At 38.7% G+C, this 23,400-nt stretch overlaps 1 protein-coding gene across 17 annotated transcripts in view; it reads right to left on the reverse strand.

Moving 5' to 3' along the window:
* DLG2 (discs large MAGUK scaffold protein 2) overlaps positions 1 to 23,400 on the reverse strand; it is a 2,256,157-nt gene that overhangs the window by 1,305,879 nt on the left and 926,878 nt on the right. Inside the window, exon 1 of one of the 17 annotated variants that reach the window (XM_070076201.1) lies at positions 20,152 to 20,210. The exons of the other annotated variants lie outside the window; for them this stretch is intronic. The gene's annotated coding sequence lies outside the window, so the exon portion shown is untranslated. Of the gene's footprint in view, positions 1 to 20,151; positions 20,211 to 23,400 lie in introns of those variants that run through there. 17 annotated transcript variants of the gene reach the window in all.

Genomic DNA, 23,400 nt, shown 5'->3' on the forward strand with positions numbered 1-23,400 from the left:
CAGCTGGGATTATTCTGTTGCTGATTCATTTCATCAAGACATCCAGAAGTGCTGTCATGTAATGACAGGGCATGAAGTCCAAACTGAAGCCACTATGGCTAAACCAAGGCCCAAGCGAAAATTCTACACTCTGAAACTTGCTCAAATCCATTATTTTCCTGACAGTCTCTTCCATTACTCTCCTGCCACCAATGCCTCTCCACAATAGCACATCCCCATGCTGTAGGGAAAAAAGTGTTTTAAAATAATCTGAGTTATTCTCATAGCAAAAGAACTCTGCTGGTTTATACTGCCTACTGAATAAAGCTGAAATTTCCTCAAGTGACTTAACAATCTAACCCCATCTACCTCCCTGTGTTCCTTTTCCAACACCCTCCTTTATAAATACTGCACTACTGCCTTACAGGTCTTTGTGGTATTCCGCAATGAATCCACACAACTTCAGAACTCAACTTCTTTCAGACTGTTTCTTCCTCCTGAAATATTCTTCTTGACAATCTAGAAATCTTTAACCCTTTCTTCAAAGTTTGTTCAGTATTTTTCTCTATGACATTCCCAAAGTTGAAATTCAAATGAACTCTTCTCCACGCTCCCATAGCCCTTTTGTTGGCAGCCCCATGATTGATGCACTTGTCATACCATAGGTAGCTACTTTATGTCAGTAGTTACAAATAGACCAGAGGCCTACTAAGGGCATACTGTTCCTATTCGTCTCTGCATTCTGTAATTAATAATTGTCACACTGCATATCACAATGCGGGAGCCAAACAAATGTTAGAGACAGGGAGAGAGGAAAAGTAGAAAGAAGGAAACAAGACAAGGTAGCCTGACACAGCTCTGGAACTGAGGTCACTTCAGCTATGGTTATGAGTATTCTCATCAAGAAAACCGTTCTCCCTAATAGAGCTGTGTTTATGTTACGATGTGATGACATAAAAGATCATGGAAACACAGCATTACATATGCATTAAAAATGATCTGGTAAGCATTTGATTGAATCAGCTTTGCAATTTTAGAGATTGGAGAGTTGGGCTTTCCAAGTGTTAATTTTAAGAAAACTGAATTGTAAACATACAGTACAAATATTTCTGCTCCATAAATATGTCAACATTATCAATCTTCTTGAGTTTATGTAGGATTCTTCTTGTTCTGAGATAGGACTTTTTATTATCTTTTTGTAATTGAGATACTAAGGCATACGGTGGAATGACAATTCTAGCCTCATTTCTTTTCTCTGTAGATCTATGACATAAATTCTATAAACTTTTTTATTGGCCTACTTTGCTTTATCAGAGAATGAACCATCATTTAAAAACCATTTGTTTCAAAAGCCATGGATGAAAGGACCAAAATAAGGAGTGCATAACTATGAATGCACTATCTCTTTATTGGATCCTCTTCTATCTCTATTTCTACATAATAAATGAGATATTAATCCAGAATCAATTAAGTCCAAATATTGGTTTTTTAAAAGAAAGTGGGGGTAATGCAAATGAAACTCCAGGAGAGCAGATGGATTTAGCTATTGTTAAGTTAGGAATGGTTTCCAAGAACATTTTGTATGGTGCGAATTGTTTCTTGTATTAACAGTTAACACATTTAAAATGGTTAAATTGTTCACTTTGTCACTCCTGGGTTTTGTAGTACTCTCCAGTACACTGATGGCTATAAATGAGTTTCTGCCTAATGGACAAAGGATTATAGACAAAATAATTATGCTTTGCAAAGTGGTTTTCCTTTTCCTGTTTAAAATCACAGTAGCAATCTTTGTGGATCTGCCAAGTAACACAGGTCCATGAGTATCCTCTGCATTGTCTGGCAGAACAGATCTAGGTCTTCCCAGAGCCACTTTAAAGAGCAGGAAACTGAATTAGAAGTTAAGTGACTCATGCGACATTCTCTGCTAGAAGAAGTAAGATTTTATCTCTGAGGTTTATTTTTTTTTAATCATGAAATCACTTTGTGCTTACACACTGCTATTGTGACATTTGCAGTTGCAAATAGAATGTTAGAAGCACTTTGGAATAAGAGAGGAAGGAGGAGGAAGGCTGGGAGCACGGGTGGGAGAGATGTTAAAGTGTGATATATCACTATGCTCCTAAATCTCTATGTATGAAATTTTAGGAAATTCGTTCACTGTAAAAATTTAAAAAAAAAATAAGTAAATAAAGAGAAGCACTTTGGAATCATAATAATCCTCTATATACACTTTTGGCATATCATTTTTAAAAGGATTGTATTTGGGGATGAACATTGTGGCACAGTAGGCAAGCAGTCTTTTAGGACATCTGCATTCCATATCAAAGTGCTTGGGATTAAGTCCCACCTCTGCTTCTAATCTAGGTTCCTGCTAATGCACCTGGGGAAAACAGTTGATGGCCCAATTACCTGGGTTCCTTTCTACTCATAAGGGAGAATTGGATGGAGTTTCTGGCTCCTGGTTTTGGCTGGGTCCAGGCTTGGATGTTGCAAGCATCTGAAGGAGTGAGTCAGCAGACGGAAATCGTCTGCCTGTCTATCTAACACTCTCTCTCTCTCTCTCTCTCTCTGTGTGTGTGTGTGTGTGTGTGTGTGCGTTTCAAGCCCCAAATAAATGTAACATGCTGCTTTAAAAAATTACAGAGAGAACTAAAATCATCACTGAAACAAACAAAATTACTAAAATAATTGACACCATAGAAAATTATAATTGCTTTTTCAGGGAGCATGAAATGAGATTTCAACATGTAGCACAGGATGGTTCTGTATCAGAGTTTTTTCCTTGTATTTTACATAGTTTTTTATCCAAAATTCGGATTATAATACAACAAAGTATTTAAAATTTACTTCACACTAACTATGAATCTTGTTGCTAGACAGGAAGAATACATCTCTACTTACAATACTTAGCAATTTAGTAAGAGGAATCAACTCATATTATTTACTCAATAATTAATATATTTTGAGCAACACACACAGGTGTTTTGGAAGCTCAGTGACAGATAAGACATTCACCTTATTCCCAAGGAGACTGCGGCTTAGGGGATATTATTTATGGAAATGAAATATTTTCTCTATTCCAGGCTTCCTGCTCCTTAAAAAACTACTGGAAAACAAAAAAACCTACAATTTTTCAAATTAAACCACCACCAGAGGTTGCCATTGTGGCACAGCTGCTTAAATCACTGTTAGCAATCTCATATGAGCCCCTTTTAAGTCTCCACTGCTCCATTTCTGATCTAGCCCCATGCTAAGGTGCCTGGGAAAGCAGCAGCAGATGATTCAAGAACCTGGGCCTCTGCCACCCCCACCCATGTAGGGGACTGGAAGGAGTCCTGGCTTCAGCCGGGCTCAACTTTGGCTGTTGTAGCTATCTGGGGAGTGAACCAACAGATAGAAGATTCATTCATATCTCTCTCTCTCTGTCTCTGTCTCTGTCTCTCCTTCCCTTCTCTATAACTCTACCTTTAGTATAAATAAATAAACTTTAAAAAAATACCACCATTGGAAATATTCATCCAGTTTTCCTTTAAAATATAGCAATTGCCTAATATGGGTCAGTTTCCAAACTAAGAGAATGGAATACACAAAGTCAATGAGCAGAAGGTCTGAGAAGAATTCATGGTCTGGTAGGTATAACATTGTGGGAATAAGCAAGGCCTTATTATAAGATAAGGCAATGTGTGCTTTGTCAGAATAATCAACTTTTTGATATTTTTTGTAGTTTCTGAACTATGGTTTTTAAGCCTTTATTATGTGTTGTGCACTGTGCTAAGCACTTACATATTGTCTCATTTAATCTTCACATATTTAAATGTATCTTATTAGTAGACACAAACTGATAAAGTTGAGGCTTAGAATGTTGAATATTTTGCCCATGGTCACACAATCAATAAGGATTTGAATCCAGGAAGTCAGACTCACTAGAAAGTTCCTGTCAATCAGGAACTTAGATTGTCAGGTTGTCTTCTAACAAGAAATACCCCTTGAGCTAAGTCTGAGAGGACAGCAATATATGCCAAAGAGATAAGAGGAACTGGGCAGGAAGAAGATGAATGCTGACAAACCATGCAGAGGCAAGAGTGAACAAAAATAAAGAAACAGGGGCAGGCCTTTGGCACACTGCATGAGATGCTGCTTGGGATGCCCATAGCCCTTTACAGAGTGTCAGGTTCAGGTTCCAGGTACTCTGCTTCCAATCCAGCTTCCTGCTATTGCAGATTCTGGGAGGCAGCAGGTGATGGCTCAAGTACTTTGGTCCCTACCACCCACATCAGATACACAACAGAGTCTGGGCTCTGGCTTCAGTCTGGCCCAGGCCTACTTATAGTAGGTATTTGGGGAGTGAACCAGTAGACAGAAGAGCTCTTTATTTTTCTGTCTTTTTGTGTCTCTGCCTCTCAAAAAAAAAAAAAAAAAAAAAAAAGAAAAAAGAAAAGAAAGGATCAAGAAAAAACAGTCAAGAAAAAGTATCATTTTTGGGGTAAGTAAAAGGGCACTCTTATGTCTACTGTGTAGAATACTTCAGAACAAGAAATGAGATATAATATTAAGAACCATAAATATTAGACATCATACCATATATCACACTGATGAGTGAATGCAAATACTAAATATTATGCTACTACCTCCAGAAAACTAAGTGACAGAGACATTATTACTATCCCAATTTTAGATATTAGAAAACCAAGGTTTAAAGAACATAAGTGACAGGTGTGTGTGGTACAGCTAAATTTATGACCAGGTCTGTTGACTCTAAAACCTGAGCTCTTAACTTCTAAGCTGGAGTAGCAAGAGCCAGATCACAAAGACCTTGAGATCCCCTAGTAAGACCTTCAAAATTTTTCACTTATACTGGCAGTGTGGAAGGTGTTATGCAGATAAGTGATATCATCAGATTTTTATTTTTGAGAATTCCCTCTGGTTACAGCATAGAAGGAGATAGACAGGACATGAAGCAGGCTATTAGTCAAAATGTAAAACCTTTTCAGGTAAAAAAAGGTAGAGTCTAAACTGGGTCTGAGTTGGCAGATAAGAAGATAAATGAGAAAGAAAAAGATTACAAAATACTAAGAAGGTTAAATCAGCAAAACTAGTTATCTGAGTAGACTTTGTGGCCAAGAGAAGTAAGAATTTTTAGCTTGGGCAATTGGAGATGTAAAAATTACTGCTTCTCTCTGTGTTTACAGTGCAAATTAAAGCATCATAAGCACATCAGTAAAAATACAAGAAACCTAACCAGTTACTAGGGTTTTGTTTTTAAAACCTTAAGGGAAGATCGCTGGAAAGGAACATAACACTGTTTGCTGTGATTCTGTGACTACAGCTAGATTTCCTGGGGCAGTATCACAAGTAATCTAATATGACAAGCCAACAGCTTATGGAAGAAGACTGCTCATTCCTAGTCAAACTGATGCCACTCTTATACTAATACAGGCATACTTTGAAGACAACTCAGTTTAAATTAGTAGGTGAACTTGGATTGAATCAAATTCAAATATAATTATTTTAATGTATAAAACATGATCAGACAATGATTACTTATTTTTTAAAAAACAAATTTTTGATACAAAAACACATAATAGAATTGTCTTTAGAAAAACATACTATCTGGGACCAGCACTGTGGTGTAGCAGGTAAAGATGCTGCCTGCAGTGCCGGCATCCCATATGCTGCACCGGTTCTAGTCCCGGCTGCTCTACTTCCTATCCAACTCTCTGTTACGGCCTAGGAAAGCAGTAGAAGATGGCCCAAGTCCTTAGGCCCCTGCACCCCCGTGGGAGACCCGGAAGAAGCTCTTGGTTCCTGACCTCACATCGGCACAGCCCTGGTGGTTGCGGCCATTTGGGAAGTGAAACAGCAGATGGAAGACTGCTCTCCTTCTCTCTCCCCTTCTCTCTGTGTGTAACTCTGACTTTCAAATAAATAAATAAATCTTAAAAAAGAAAAACACACAATAGAATTTTCTTTCTATAATCTTTCCAGTTAATTATATGGACTCGAAGTGCTATATAACTCTATGCTAACACATTGAGACACTAAGTGTGCCAGAAAACCTCCATGTATTAATCTCAATTAATTATGACAATAATACCATGAGTTAGTACTATTATTATCTCTATTCTATATATAAATAAATCAAAGCTTAGTGAATTTATTTACCAAAAATCATTTTTGAAAAAGAGTGAATATTCACACACACACATACCACTCTAGCTCAAAAATGTATATTATTGTCACATTTTGTCAGTTTCCATTTTAAAAGTTTTGTCATGATAATTTAAAGCACATGTAATCAAATTTACATTAGTTACGTTACAAATAGACCAAGCATGGTTCACAAGTACAAGGTTTATTTGTTTTCCTCCATAAACAAGTAATGTTTAGTCAGATACCTTTTGATAAAAACACAATTACTTTTTGTATTGCTAAACTGTACCACTGAACTACTTTGAAAATTCAATTATTTAGTTCAATTAGAAATTGTACATAATGTTTATCATTAAAGAAACCTAAATCAGAGTAACATTAAATATATTTTACTTGAAATTGTTAATTACTCTAATTATGTCAGGGATTTTATCTGTTTTACGAAACCCAAACACAATATTGTTTTTCACACAACGGTATTTAAATGGCTCTTTTTATGGTACATACTAGATAGATGATATGAAAGCAATATGAAGGAAGAAGGCCAGTTAGTGTAGTCATTTAGTTTAAACAGTTAAATTCATATGCTTCTCTTTCACATACAAAGTTGATTCATTTTTTCTGTTTCTAATGTCAGCCTGCATCTGACCTTGTGTTAGGTACTTTACATTTATTCTTCACAGCAGTAAAACACATTGACTTGAAATTCAGTTCACTCATAAGAAGACTAAAGCCCAGAGAGACTAAGGTATTTGTTCAGGGCCACACAGGAAAACAGGCAGAGCAAAGATTCAAACCTTGGTCATTTAGATGATAAAATACAGAGGCTTTTTTTTTCTGTAAGTAATTATAAAGGTCAATTTATGCAATCTAATTTCAGTGGAGTCTATTTTTTTCATATATCATAGAGATTCAGAATCTGCTTTAAGTTTAACTGTTCTTTTATAGCATATATCCCAAGATATATAAATGAAGCAACAAGATAAGTGGAATTAATGACAAAGTAAGAATCCCTTTAAACATATACTTGCTTTGAAAACTAGGATACTGCTAATTTCAAAAAAAAAAAAAAAAACCTGAAAATATTGATAATTTTTCCACAGCAATTTATCACTACTGAATTCCCATAGGACATTTTTAGTAGTCCCCAAAACAGCTTCTTAGTTAAATATTAAAAATAAAATTTGGGGCCAGTATTGTGGTGTACTAGGTTAAGACTCTGCTTGAGCATCAGTTTGAGATCTGGCTGCACAATTCTGATCCAACTCCCTGCTAATGTGCCTGGGAATGCAAGGGAATATGATCCAAGTTCTTGGATCCCTGCACCCATGTGGCGGACCTGGAAGAAGCTCCTGGCTTCAGCCCAGCCCAGCCCCTGCCATTGTGGCTATTTGGGGAATGAACCAGCGGATGGAAGATCTCTATCTCACTCTGTCTCTCCTCCTTTCTCCATAAGTATTTTTTTTTTTTTACAGGCAGAGTGTACAGTGAGAGAGAGAGACAGAGAGAAAGGTCTTCCTTTTTGCTGTTGGTTCACCCTCCAATGGCCGCCGTGGCCAGCGTGCTGCGGCCGGCGCATCGCGCTGATCCGAAGCCAGGAGCCAGGAGTTTCCTCCTGGTCTCCCATGCGGGTGCAGGGCCCAAGCACTTGGGCCATCCTCCACTGCACTCCCGGGCCACAGCAGAGAGCTGGCCTGGAAGAATGGCAACCGGGACAGAATCCGGCACCCCGACCGGGACTAGAACCCAGGTGCTGGCGCCGCAAGGCTGAGGATTAGCCTATTGAGCCGCGGCGCCGGCCTAGTCTCTCTCTCTCTTTTTTTTTTTTTTTTTAAGTTTATTTATTTATTTGAAAGAGTTACACACAGAGAGAAGGAGAGAGAAAAAGAGAGAGAGGTCTTCCATTCACTGGTTCATTCCTCAATTGGCTGCAATGGCCGGAGTTGCACCAATCCTAAACCAGGAGCCAGGAGCCTCCTCCAGGTCTCCCATGCAGGTGCAGGGGCCCAAGCACTTGAGCCATCTTCCACAGCTTTCCCAGGCCATAGCAGAGAGCTGGATGGGAAGTAGAGAAGCCAGGTCTCGAACTGGTGCTTAATGGGATGCCGGCATTGCAGGCGGCAGCTTTACCAACTAAACTACAGAGCCGACTCTCTCCATAAATCTTTCAAATAAAAAATAACTTTTTAAAAATAAATAAATAAAATTGAATCTCCTCATATATATAGATGGAATATTCATCGATCTTTATTGCTCTTTCTATAACAGCGTTTCCATTTCTCGATTTATGGATAAAATCTCATAATCAGAAGTTCACTACAAATGTATACTTGTTCACACTACCCTCTACACCTAACTCTCTAACTCTGTTCCCTTCTGATCTCATTGCCCAGTATAATCTTCAAGTCCCTGCAGGCTTCAGCTGCAATCTATAGCCTGGATTTTTTCTTGGAAAAATGTGATTGAGAAGAATTTGCAGCTAGGCAGCTTGGTAGAATGAAGAGACAAAGAGATTTGGATTTGGTTCTTTTTTTTGTTTTATAATTATTTTATTTAACTATTTGAAAGAGAGAGAGAGAAAGGGAGGGAGGGAGGGAGGGAGGGAGGGAGGGAATCTTCCATGCCCTGGTTCACTCCCCAAATGGTCACAGTGGCCAGAGCTGGGCTGGTATGAAGCCAGGAGCCAGGATCTTTTTCCAGGTCTCCCACATGGGTGTAGGAGCCCAAGCGCTTGGACCATTTTGCACTGTTTTTCCAGGCACATTAGCAGGCAGTTGGATTGGAAGTATAGTGGCTGGATTCAAACCCACAAGCATATAGAATGTCAAAGTCACAGGAGGTAGCTGTACTTGCTGTGCCACCAAGCTGGACCCTAGATTTGCTTCTTATTAATTGTCAGGGCTTGGAAATGGCCCTGAATTTCTCCAAATGTTTGTGGCATACAGCTAGAGTTAGAAGAACTGGCATAAGGATTAGAAATAATGTCAATAAAGTATCCGATACTCAAGGAAATAAAATGACTACTGACTTTAATTGTTAATATGAGGAAGTCCTTCTTATGGTGAGACCTGGACAACAACGGGATGAGCTGTCTGGTGAGGGAAAGAATATTCTGTTACCAAAAGACATTAGAAAAGGCTAGACAGTGCCTAATCCTGCATCCAGAGAAAATAATGGATAACTACTAGGAGTTCTCTAATGTCCACACTCTTAAAGAATTCTCACCTGATTTGGTCTAGTTAGAATGTGGTACAAGGAATGGGCTGAGGAAATTTTGTTTCCATCTTTTTTCATTCATTTGAAAAGGGCAGAGAGAGAGAGAGGGAGAGAGCAAGAGACCCATTGAGCTCCTATCTGCTGGTTCACTCCTGAAATGCCTGAAAGAGCCAGGATAGGTCAGGAGCCCAGAACTCCATCCAGGCCTCCCATGTAGGTGGCAGAGACCTAAGCACTTGAGTCATCAACTGCTAACTTCCAGGATACATATTATCAGGAAGCTGGATCCAAAGAAGAGTAGCTGGGACTTAAACTCCAGTATGGGATGTGGACATCCCAAACAGCGTCTAACCTGCTGTGCTAAATCTCCACTCACTTATAACCCTTGTCTATACTCCTGAGGAACAGATGTCTTTCTATTTTCTACTTGTTAGATTCTTTATTTAGTGGAGGATTAAGCCTGTGATTATAAAGTAAATTGAAAGTATGGCATCACAAAATTCAAAAGAAAACTAAGAAAGGAAGAAATGAGAAGTATCATTATGTATCATTATGTTCGTGAAATTATAGATAGATAGATAGATAGATAGATATACATGCTCACTCAGACTTACCCCTAATGGTAGAGTTAGAAACATGCCAGGGGATTCCAATTCAATCCCATCAAGGTGGCATGTACCAATGCCATCTCACTAGTCAAAGTGATCAGTTCAAAGGAATCACATAAACAAGACTAGTGTCTGCTAATACTAACTGATAGAATTAAAAAGGAGAGAACAATCCAACATGGGAAGCCGGATATACAACAGATCCATAGAATGGAAGATGTCCTAAACAGCACTCTGGCCTCAGAATCAGCCCTTAAGGCATTCAGATCTGGCTAAAAAGCTCATGAGAGTTTCTCAGGCTTGGAAAGCCAAGACTCTGTGGCAAAGAAAAAAAAATGACCTAAATGAAATTATTTCTGTGAGTGAGATCCCAGCAGAAAGAACAGGCCATCAAAGAAGGAGGTACCTTTCTCTGAAGGGAGGAGAGAACTTCCACTTTCACTAAGGCCTTGTCTAAGTAAGATCGGAGTTGGTGAACTCAAGAGGCTTCCAGAGCCTTGGCAGCTCATGACAAGAGCCTCGGGTGATTACTCACGTCATAAATAAGACTGTCAATTGTAAAATCAACAACAGGAGTCACTGTGCACTTACTCTCCATGTAGGATCTCTGTGTGAATTAACGGTAAAACTACTACTAAAACAGTACTATATTCTTTGTGTGTCTGTGTGGGTGCAAACTGTTGAAATCTTTACTTAGTAGATCTTCTGTATATAAAGATAATTGAAAATTAATCTTAATAGAGAATGGGATGGGAGAGGCAGTGGGAGATGGGATGGTTGCGGGTGGGAGGGAGGTTGTGGGGGGAAAAAGCCGCTATAATACAAAACTTGTACTTTGGAAATTCATATTTATTAAATAAAAGTTTAAAAATTATATACATGAAATATACAAAATCTGTTCTCTTTATATAAATAAATTTATTAAAAAAGAAGTGAAAGGGCTACATTTGAAAAAGTGATTGAACTTGAGTTTGAACAACTTAGGGTCAAATATTGGATGTATCACTTCTGGAATTACATGACAAATTTCATTTAACCCATCTGATCCTATTTCCTCATCTTAAAATGACTAATAACTACCTCATATGTTAATTTGATTATTAAATGTTTATGATATTTAAACACTCGAAAAATTTCCTACATATAATAGGTATATAAATCCTAACTTTCTTCATTTATTTTCGTTTCTATTAACTCCTAACCCTGCAAGAACAATTGGAAGTTCATTAAACCTTTGTTAAAGACATTATTTTACAAAAATAGCAGTATCATCTAACATATGGAGATGCTATAAAGTATAACAATATTTATATTATGTATTATAGCTACAAAAATTGCTAAGGATAACTTGGAGTATTATTAAATCTAATATGATTATTCAGTGAAGCCAATCTCAGAAAATGTAAATGAATACTAAGTGCAAACAAAACAAACATTAAAAAAAGACAACAAAACATGCCTTCAATGTCATAACTATTATGTAAAAATTAACTTATACAGAGAAATTTTGAGAATTCTACTTATAAAAGAAGTTTTGAAATGCAGTTTAGAGAGCCTGAAGGAAACCCATGTTCTACAGTCAAGTGATCTTCAACAATGGTACTAAGAACATGAATTGGAGAAAGGGTAATCTTTAATTTATTTAAGTGCAATGCAGAGAGACAGAGACACACAGAGAGATCTTTCATCTGCTGACTCACTCCCCAAATGTCTGCAATAGTGAACTCAATCCAGATCTCCCTCATGAGTAGTAGGAACCCAGCAACTTGAACTATTACTCTCTGTCTTCCATGTTTCACATTAGCAGGGAGCTGCAATTGGAAATGGAGCTAGAACTCAAATCCAGGCACTGTGATATGGTATGAGAGCATAGCAGTGGTGGCTTCATAGCTGTGCCAAACTTCCACTCAAGATCATCCTTTCAACAAATGGTGCCGGGAAAATTTGATATCCCATTCAGAAGAATTAAACTAGAACCCTGTGTATCACCATAGACATGAATCAACTCAAAATGGATTAAACATTTAAATGTAAAGCCTAAAAATATGAAACTACTAGAATAAATCACATAAGAATTGCTGAAGGAAATCGGAATGGGCAATATTTTTTTTCAGATAAGGTGTCTAAAGCACAGGAAATAAAATAAAAAATAGGTAAATTGTATTATATCAAACTACAAATCTTCTGCATATCAAAAGGAACAAGCAACAAAATCAATAGGCAACCTAAAGAAGGGCAGAAAATATCTGCTAACTATACATCTGAAAAAGTATATTCAGACTACCTAAGGAACTAAATTCAACAGCAAAAAAATAAATATTCCAAAAATGTGTGAAAGATAGACATTTCTCAAAGGAATACATACAAATGGCAAACAGGGATATGAAACAATGTTCTCCATCACTAATCATCAGGGAAATTTATATCAACCCACAATCAGATATCCCCTAATTTCAGATAAAATGACCGATATAAAAAAGATGGAAAGATAACAAGGGTAAGTCCATGGACTAAAGGAAACTTGTGTACCCAGTTGGTAGCAATGTTAATTGGCACATCCATTGTAGAAAACAGTTTAGAAACAGAACTCCTGTATGATCCACCAATCCAACTATTGGGTATATATCAAAGGAAATGAAATCAGTCTAAGAGACATCTGCACACCCATGTTTATTGCAACACCATTCACAATAGCCAAGAAATGGAAACAAGCTAAGTATTCACTGACTAAAGAGCTAGATAGGGCCGGCACCATGGCTCAATAGGCTAATCCTCCACCTAGCGACACCGGCACCCTGGGTTCTAGTCCCGGTCGGGGCGCCGGATTCTGTCCCGGTTGCCCCTCTTCCAGGCCAGCTCTCTGCTGTGGCCCGGGAGTGCAGTGGAGGATGGCCCAAGTGCTTGGGCCCTGCACTCCATGGGAGACCAGGAGAAGCACCTGGCTCCTGCCATCGGATCAGCGCTATGCGCCGGCCGCAGCGGCCATTGGAGGGTGAACCAATGGCAAAGGAAGACCTTTCTCTCTGTCTCTCTCTCACTCACTGTCCACTCTGCCTGTAAAAAAAAAAAAGCTAGATAAAGACAATGAGGTACATATCTACCCTGAAACACTATTCAGTCATAAAAAACCATAAAATTCTATCATTTGTGATAACATACATAGATCTGGAGTTCATTATATTAAGTGAAATAAACCAAGCACAGAAATTTATGTACTATATGATCTCCCTCATATGGGGAATCTAAAAAAGTTGATCTCAGAAGTTTAGAGTAGAAGGGGGGCCTGCAGAGGCTATGGAGAGTAGAAGGAAGGGAGAGATAAAGAAAGATTATTTAATGGGAACTAAATTATAGTTTGATGAAAGAATTTCTGGTGTCCTATTGCCCACTAAGGTCACCACATCCAATGGTATATACTCCATATATTTTAAACCTTAAAGAATTTGTAATGTTTTTGCTATAAATAAATGATAAATATTTAAGTAAATAGATACACTAACTCTGAATTGAACATTATACAACGTATACAAATATGGAATCATCACTTGGTAATAAATATAAACAATTTTTATTTATCAGCCAATTTATTTAGTTATTTAGTTATTTATTTTAATGGCAGTTACAGACAAAGAGATTGAGGGAGGGAAGGAGAGAGAGAAAGAGAGGGAGAGAGAGAAAGAGAATCTTCCATCTGCTGATTCATTCCTCCAAATGGCCACAATGGCCAGGGCTGGCCAAGCTGTTTCAGAATTAGCACAGAACTCTCTCTGGGTCTCTCATGTTGGTGGCAGGGGCCTAAGCACTAGGGCCATTTCCACTGCTTTCCCAGGTGCATTAGCAGGAAGCTGGATTGGAAGCAGAGCAGCCAAGATTCAAACCAGTGCTCCAATATGGAATGCTGGCAGGCAGGGACTTAATCCACTTTGCCACAATTTCAGATTTATTTTGAAAAAATTTTCAGCAGACTGGCACTATAGATCAGTGGGTTAAGCTGCCATCTGCAATGCCAGCATCCCATATGGGCTCTGATTCAAGTCCTGGCTGCCCTATTCCAATCCAGGTCCCTGATAATGTGCCTGGGAAAGCAATAGAAGATGCCCCAAGTTCTTGTGCCCCTGCACCTGGAGATCCAGATGAAGCTCTTTGGCTCCAGGCTTTGACCTGGTCCAGCCCTGGCCATTCTGGCTTACTGGGGAGTAACTAGCAGATGAAAGGTCTCTCTCTATCTCTTTCTTTGTCTTTTCCCCTCTCTCTTTAATTCTGACTTTCAAAAAAAATAAATCTTCCCTGCACCCACATGGGAGATCAGGAGGAGGCACCTGGCTCCCGGCTTTGGATTGGCACAGTGCGCCGGCCGTAGCGCTCATTTGGGGGGTGAACCAGCGGAAGGGCGGATCTTTCTCTCTGCCTCTCTCTCTCACTGTCTAACTCTGCCTGACAAAAAAAATAAAATTTTTTTTAAAAATTCTAAATGCAGTTATTCTGTAAGGGAAACTGATTAAATATAGCTAACTAAGTGAAATACCAAGAGAATGAAAGCACCACAAAATCAGATCTCACTTAAACACAATATCATTGATGATATTTTATGGGAATATTATTATTTATAAGCCACATCACATACTTTATCTCAGATAATATTTGTAATAACCAGCAAGTCTGGCATTAATAACTCACATTGCAGAGGCCAATAGGATACCTTGACAAAGGAAAGACAGACAGTTATACTATCAGTTTGCTTCTGACTACCTTGACTCTTTGCACAGCTTCGAGCCTAAAATCAGCTACCAAAAGACATCCTACCATCACTCCCAGACTTCCGCCAAGACGTATGTACCAGTCGTGGACCCTGGCTCATCTCCAGTTCCTGCTTTCCATTCTGGCTCTCAGACTATAGAACAAAATGCTGCAGAGAAGACTTGCCACAGTATTGGATGAACACCACAGACCTAAGCATTGAGTGGGGCCATCTTGTCTTCCTCTTAGATCCATTCCCAATCATGATTACTCTATACTTTTTCTGCTATTCACAGACCCCTGATCCCAACCCCTTCTCTTAATTCCAATACTTTCTTAAAGTTGGGTAATTGCAAGGGAAGAGAGAGGACTATTTCCTCTTATTTTCATGTCTACCTGAATTACAATCTCAATTCTTTTACTCACTGGCTGGTGATTTTGGATGCAAGTTAATGTTTGCAATCTTGCGTTTCTCTTCTTTAACCTGAGGATTATAACATTTATCTCCAAAAGTTATTACAAATGAAAACATGGCTAGCATAGGCTCTTGCTCAAAACAGATCCTTAATGCACATTTCTTCCTGTATTCTTATTCTTACTCTGACCACTTCATGTGAAATTGTTCTCTTAAGTCAATACTTTACTCTATTGGACTTTCAGAATGCTAGAACTGGAAGCAGAGTGGATTCTGAAATCCGCTTCACAGTTCCTACTACCGGGCTGTTGCCTTCATTGTCTTCCCTCTGTATGGCTCTGCCTAAAGGCCTGAAGAGAGCGTCTCTTGACATTACAGATCTATCCCAATAACACTCAAGTTTACCCTTAATTTTCTAAAGATTGCCTCAAATAATACTCAGCTGTGGCCTGTTATCATTCACCACACTCTCACCTCTGAAGCACCCATAATTTAACCTTCATCCTATCAATTCCAATAGAATTACAAAATCCTTTTTCTTTAATGATCATTATGCTACTCTGCTAAGCCATATGTTTACTTTGATACCCGGTGTGCCTAACACAAATTAGGAACATAATATTCATATATATTATATCCATTGACTGAGTCATCACATCAGCTCCCCTGTTCTTGGGAATCTCCTCTTTACTGCCAATATTACTTCCTCAGTGAGACTTATAGTGACCTCACAGTTTAAAGCTAGCTAGCTAGCTAGCTACCTTTCTATCCTTTCCTTTTAGCTGTTATTATATGTATACATATTTAAGGCATCAGTCTCTTTACTAGGTTTATAAATTCTGTGAGAAAAAAATATGTTTATTTTCTTCATTGTTGCCATTCCAAAGTCTCATACACTGTTTGAAACATGGAAAGATCTATACATATTCATTTTATAGGAAATGAATTAATGATTAGTTATCAAGGTTGCTAGTAAAATGGTGACATCTCATCTGTGGAGCCAGTTCAGGCTCTGGCCCCTATTGCCAGCCTGGCTCACTAGATGTCGGGTGACCAAATGGCCCAACCGCAAGTGTCAGCTCCACACCCACCCTAATGGGATTTGATGCTCCCACTTCCCTACCCCTGCAAGAGTATATCAGGACCTGCTTCTTGCACACGTGCTCTCTCGATCCCTCTCCCTGTTTTTTGTTTTTTTTTTTTTTGTTTTTGTTTGGTTTTTTTTTTTTTTTTTTTCTTTTTGACAGGCAGAGTGGACAGTGAGAGAGAGAGACAGAGAGAAAGGTCTTCCTTTGCCGTTGGTTCACCCTCTAATGGTCGCCGCGGCCGGCGCGCTGCGGCCGGCGCACCGTGCTGATCCGATGGCAGGAGCCAGGAACCAGGTGCTTTTCCTGGTCTCCCATGGGGTGCAGGGCCCAAGCACCTGGGCCATCCTCCACTGCACTCCCTGGCCACAGCAGAGGGCTGGCCTGGAAGAGGGGCAACCGGGACAGAATCCGGCGCCCCAACCGGGACTAGAACCCGGTGTGCCGGTGCCGCTAGGCGGAGGATTAGCCTAGTGAGCCGCAGCGCCGGCCAACCTCTCCCTGTTTTTGCCCACTTTCTTCTTCGCCCTCTCCTTCTGGCCTGTTGGAGTTCCCCATGTTTGGTGTTTTTTTGTGGTGGCCTTACAAAGGTAATCAACTTTTTCCAAAAGTGCTTTCATGCAGATTTCAATTGATTCTTACTATATCATTGAAACAGGAGCATTTATACTATACTTCTAAAGCGTTTCACCAAAAATGCTTAAAAATAAAAATACTTGGGGCTGGCACTGTGGTGCAGCGGGTTAACACCCGGTATCCGATATGGGCACCGGTTTGAGATCTGGCTGCTCCACTTCCGATCCAGCTCTCTGCTATGGCCTGGGAAAGCAGTAGAGGATTGCCCAATTCCTTGGGCCCCTGCACCCGCATGGCAGACTGGGAATAAGCTCCTGGCTCCTGGCTTCAGATCGGCATAGCTCCAGCCATTGCAGCCATCTGGGAAGTGGACCAACGGATGGAAGACCTCTCTCTCTCTCTCTCTCTGCCTCTCCTCTCTCTGTGTAACTCTGACTTTTGAGTAAATAGATAAATCTTAAAAAAGATAAAAATACAAATATTTTATACACTTCAAGGGGACTTACTTTAGCTGAGAAAAATAAGCTTCGATGGAACTTGCAATTTACTTATTATGCCAGATGAATGAGGTGCTTCTATGCTTAGATCAACTGAGTCATCTTTCTTTAAGAAAATTAAGGTGCTGTCTTTACAAAAAAGACTCTGGGTGCACAGTTCACATGACTCATGGTTTCATTGTGTGCACTCTACTAGCATGTATTTAGTATCTCTAAAGAATACCCTGAGACCCTGATCTGTTCTAAATCATTGGCTTTTCTTCCCTCAGAGCAGATTTGAACAAAGTCACAGGGAATTGAGGAGGATGGTCTTCACATGGATAAGCTGAGGGTGCTGAAGCAAGCAGTTCAGCAAATGAAGGAATTGCATGTTTACATTTATATGGCAAAGGTCAAGCGGTACTCTTCCACAAGTCCTCCCACTCAAATAAGCAAACACAGTTCAATTCCAAAAAATGTTCCACCCCAAATTACAATTTTCTCAACACATTACCATATCATTTGATGCTTGAATCTCAAGAACTGAGGTTAGGAGAAACAATGGCTTTAGCATATAAATTTGATGACAATTAACATAAGCAAACTAGTCAAATCTTTAACACTGAAGATATTCTCAGTGACAGTGTTAAATAAGAGACTGAAAATAGATTTTTAATCTAAGAAGATTTATAAAAGCTCCTGATTCATATTTTTAAGCCCCTGTTTAGCTTAAAAAATATGTTGAAGAGGGGTCCATGCTGTGGCATAGTAGGCTAAGCCTCCGCCTGTTGCACCCTTTCCCGGCTGCACCTCTTTTGATCCAGCTCTCTGCTTTTGGTCTGGGAAACCAGTGGAAGATGGCCCAAGTGCTTAGGCCCCTGCACTTATGTGGGAGACCTGGAAGAAGTTCATGGCTCCTAGCTTCAAACAGGCTCAGTTCAGACCACTGTGGCCATTTGGGGAGTGAACCAGCAGATCGAAGACCTTACTCTCTTTCTCTCCCTCTCCCTCTCTCTGTGATTCTACCTCTCAAATAAATAAATAAAAATCTTTTAAAAAATGTGTTTAAGATAAGTTGTGCTACCAGTATTTAGTGATGTGAGGTATGCACATATTTATGTATATGTACTCATATAAGTATCTCAGTAGAATGTATTCCCCAGCACAGTACATTACCACATTTTTTCTCTTTTGCTTTTAATAACAGTAATAATAGCAGCCAGTATTTCATAGCATACACCATAGTCTGCTCATCTAATTTATAATCTCATTTATTTCTTATAACGTGTCTTAATGAGCCACTAGCATTTCCTATTTAATTTATAATTTGATTTAATTCTTACAACATGTGTTTTAATAAGTAGGACATGTGCTTCTTTGAAATTAGCACCTGGTCTCTGTTGTTAAATTATTAAATTTAATAATTATTATTACTTAAATAATAATGTTAAATATTTTATTTAATAATAATAAAAGTTTTTCACTTGACAACTTTTCATCAGGAATTTTAATTATCTTTCCCACTGTTAATAAGTTAAGTTTTCAACCCATCTCTAGAATTTGCTAGCTATAGGATCCACTTCTACAACACACTGTCTTCACAGATGCCAATTTCTAAGTTATGAGGAGTCTAAACCTAAGTTTTAAAAAACTTTTTACTCACTGAAATGTATGTAAAAGAAAAAACCTTCACCTCAGAGAACAATTTTTAGAATTAGGCATACCTGAATTTGAAACCAGTTTAATCAATTTATCTCTATAAGCCTATCAAATGTTATTTATTTCCCTGGGTCTCCAATTCCTCACTGATAAAATAAGACTGTTTTCTAGAGAGTAATTCCTTCATTTATATAGAAAATTTTAATAAACACTTGGAATGTACCATGTATGCTTAACTTTAGGGACAGAATGATACATTAATAACAGACAACTCTGACCATCTTGAATATACCATCAAGATTTTCTACATGTAGATCAGAAAGCCTACCAATATAGTAACATGAAACTATGAAATGTTTAAATCTTCAAGAGGTTTAACACTGTTGATCATAGTTCTTTATAAATAATTAATTTATTTCACAAAGCACTCTCCATTTTCCTCTTCTTGATTTGGTCTTCTATGTAGAAAACCTTCTTGACTTGAATCTATAAGTAATTACTGGTTTAGTCATTTGTATATACATTTGTTATTTAGTAGGCACGTGAACATGCATGCACGTGCAGACACTTACTTCTAGAAAAGATCTGAGGTGGCTTGTTAGTTAATTTAAGACCTTTTTAGCTGGTTGCTCCTAGCAACAGTATGCAGCAGTTCTGCCTAGTTGGCCAGAAAAATTTCTTAAGAGGAATGAAGCATTCATAGTTTAGCTAACAAACAGAAGATTGAACTAGACTTAATTCAGAAGAACTTACACAGGAAATGGTAACTTCAATTTAGAATGAAGAAGATGGTAGAGTTGAGAAACCCACACATACAGGGGAATTTTTCTGAGCTCATCTTCCCTTGAAGTATTTCATGTCCACGTTTCAACAGCAAATCCAAGAGACCACAGCACCAAGGTGCCAGGGTCCTGTGTTAAGGGCATGATCAACTCTTCCAGGACCAACTATAAATCATTCAATTCTACTAAAAACACTGGACAGTACCTGATTTCTGAGGTTGTCAAAGATAAAAGCCAGTGTCAATTTATAAGCAATAATATCAAAACAAATCTCTTTCAATTGTTCAAAAACTATAAATTATTTTAGGGTGGACTTAAACTAACTCACAAAATATAGGTTACTATGGGAGTCACAAGGCATTCATGTATCCATTCATTCCCTTTACCAAGTATTCATCAACCAACTTCTAAGTGTTGAAGACTAAGAACTGCATTTGTTTGTTCATTTAAAATACATTTATCAAATACCTCATTTTTCCTTCTGCTTTCATGAAGTGGAGTTCAGTAGAAATTATGTGCAGATAAAAATATCCTGAAAATGAAGCATGATTGGTATCATTATGGGGAGGCATGCAAAATCTAACAAAGTAGGACATGTCCTTCTTTGAAATTAACACCTGGTCTCTGTTGTTAAATAAACATAAAGATAATATAAACCATTTGTCCAACATAATATATTGAACATCTAGAATACAGTGAGCACTAAACTTGAAATTAGATGTTCAAGATTCCAACACTTATGGTTCTTATGTCCTTGTGACAATTCAGTTCAATATAAAAGAAATCCAAGACTACTTAGGAGCATAGAAGATACAGTGGGCAAGGATGTCTTACATGTAGAGATGACACAAACCAATTCCTAAAAGATAAGTGGGGAGGCCGGCACTGTGGCGCAGTAGGTTAATCCTCTGCCTGTGGTGCCAGAGTCCCACATGAGTGCTGGTTCTAGACCTGGCTGTTCCTCTTCTCATCCAGCTCTCTGCTATGGCCTGGGAAAGCAGTAGAAGATGGCCCAAGCCCAAGCCCTTGGTTCCCTGGCTCCTGGCTTCGGAATGGTGCAGCTCCGGCCGTTGAGGCCATCTGGAGAGTGAACCAGTGGATGGAAGACCTCTCTCCTTGTCTCTGCCTCTCTCTGTAATTCTGTCTTTCAAATAAATAAAAAATAAATCTTTAAAAAAAGGTAAGTGGGAATACTATTCATTTTTGTTTCCCACTCCTTTGAAAAAGATGGTTTTCCAGATTTCTTCTCTGAAAAAAAATATATAAGGAAGACTTATATACAAGAAGGCAAAGTTATCACTGCTAAATATCTAGTTGTGCTAGGGTAAAATAACACATTGTCCTTTTGGGTCAGAGATTTAGGAGTTATATTCCTGAGTCCACAGAGGTAGAATAAAAAAGTACAAAAATGTCTGGAAATATCCAAAAATTAGCATAGCCTAGCAAACACAGCTCCACAATAAAGTACCTAGCCTGCTTGTTACTAGAAAGACAGTTGATATGAGAAAAACTTTGTGGTTATTTTTTCTCTGCTTCCATAGAACACAGAACACACATCATACAGTCCATTTTTACACATAATTAAAGATTTTCATTTTTCAATTGAAGATTTATTTGTATCCACAAATCTCTAAAGAACAGCTAGCATATGCAAAATTCTTGTTGAGTTTCTTGCCTTGACACTAAACATGTAAATAATTGATAATGGAAGCATTCATGAAACTGTATCAGAAGTAGAAAAGCAATGTTCAGGGGCTGGTGCTGTGGTGTACTGGGTGAAGCTGCTTCCTGCAGTGCCGGCATTCCACATGGATGGCAGTTGGAGACCTGGCTGCTGCACTTCCAATCTAGGTCTCTGTATGGCCTGGGAAAGCAGTAGAAGATGGCCCAAGTCCTTGGGCCCCTGCACCCGCTTGGGAGACCTGGAGGAAGCTCCTGGCTTCGGATCAGAACAGCTCCAGCCGTTGCAGCTAACTGGGGAGTGAACCATCAGATGGAAGACTACCTCTCTCCTCTCCTCTCCTCTCCTCTCCTCTCCTCTCCTCTCCTCTCCTCTCCTCTCTCTGTGTAACTCTGACTTTCAAATAAATAAATCTTTAAAAAAGTCTATATTCTGAACTCCTGAAGTGGGATATTTAAAAAATATGGAAAGTCAGCAGTGCCTTCAATTTGACGAAGTATATATTCTGTCTTTTTATCTATTCTGTAAGCCCAAAGACATTACATTTTCAATGTAGGAACCAACTGAAAGCAGAAAGAAACCAGAGGAAAGCAGGGAACTATACCCTGAAGTCATCTGGCTTTACTTTTGCACTTATAATCTCAAGTGTTTACCTGTCTGTATTGCACAGGTGCAATTCTACTTGCTGGAAAGCATTTTCTGAGAATAGTGCACTGTGTTCCTTTTGCCCTTCAGGATTCACCTAAGTAACACATTCATTGTGTTTACTTCAATGAGTGTTATGGGGCAAGCCCCAGCTCCTCCCTGTATTCTTCCCATCATCCCCAAAATACTATGGCTCAATGCTTTCAAGGTGTTGTCAGTCCCTAAAAAATGCTTACGGGAGGGCCAATAAGGAAAAGAGAGATTACCCATGGTCTTAAAGTTTGAAATTTGGTCTTAAACCTCGCTTTGAGTGCTAACGCAGGAGGTATATAAAAGTATAAATACAAAAGAGCCGAGTTCCACTAGTTATCTGATCACCAATATAACTTCCTGGAGAAATGGTCTCCTTGCTGATGCTTGAATGTCTCAAATCAAGACAACTTTCAACCTAATTTGCTTTAGTTTACCCTTCTGCAAAATATCTGCCTCATAAAGCTGTTGTGTTAAGGAGCAAAAGACAACTAGTTCCAGAATGCTGTCTATGTAATAATGATACCGATTATTTCACAATATGGTTAAGATAAAAATCGGGGATTCTTTATAAAAACTCAGAAAAAAAATCATTAGAAGAGGTCAGACCTTCATGTAATAGCAAATGCACAATCCCCATTTCTAGCCCCTTAAGCCCTTGACCACCTGCAACTGAGATCCTTATTGAAATTCAGTTTACTGCCTTTATGGAAGAACAAAGGTGCCGTTTCCATGGCCCTGGTTTCCTATTTGCCTATGGCTATTTTATTTTCCTCAAAAACTTTTCTTCAAGATAAAAATTCAAAACCTCAGAGTTCTAGAGGATGCCTGCTCTCCCTTCAGCCAAAACAGGCATCCGGTTTCTACAATAAATGAGATCATAGCATCCCCACTCATACTGCTGTAGATAAGAACCTGTCAGCATTTTCATTATAAAACCTTTTTCTTCCCTCTGGCTTGAGAGACCAACCATAGCAATTTGCTGGGGAAATAGCTCTGGCAAAGGGCAATGCACAAGGCTCAAGCACAGAGAGGAAATGTTTTCATTTTATAGAACTCAAGAAAGGTTTATTTGGGAATTAGGAAGCTGCAGAATCCCAAACTGCATTTGTTCTGGCTGGTCATTTGGCCTTTTAAATAAAGAAAATAAGGTTTTCTGGTATTTAAAATAAAATATTCTCAGCAGCATATGTTAACAAAAAAGTTATCTACTTGAATAACATCAGGCATCAATATGGCAGTTAACAACAGCTATAACAACATACACATTACTGAATCTGCTTGGATGGAAGGTTTTTTGTGGTCTCTAAGATAAAACCATGCGGGCAGGGAGGGCTATGCCAGCACTACTTAAAACAGAA

This window comes from Oryctolagus cuniculus, chromosome 1, assembly GCF_964237555.1.
Source record: "Oryctolagus cuniculus chromosome 1, mOryCun1.1, whole genome shotgun sequence".
Classification (NCBI taxonomy): Eukaryota; Metazoa; Chordata; class Mammalia; order Lagomorpha; family Leporidae; genus Oryctolagus; species Oryctolagus cuniculus.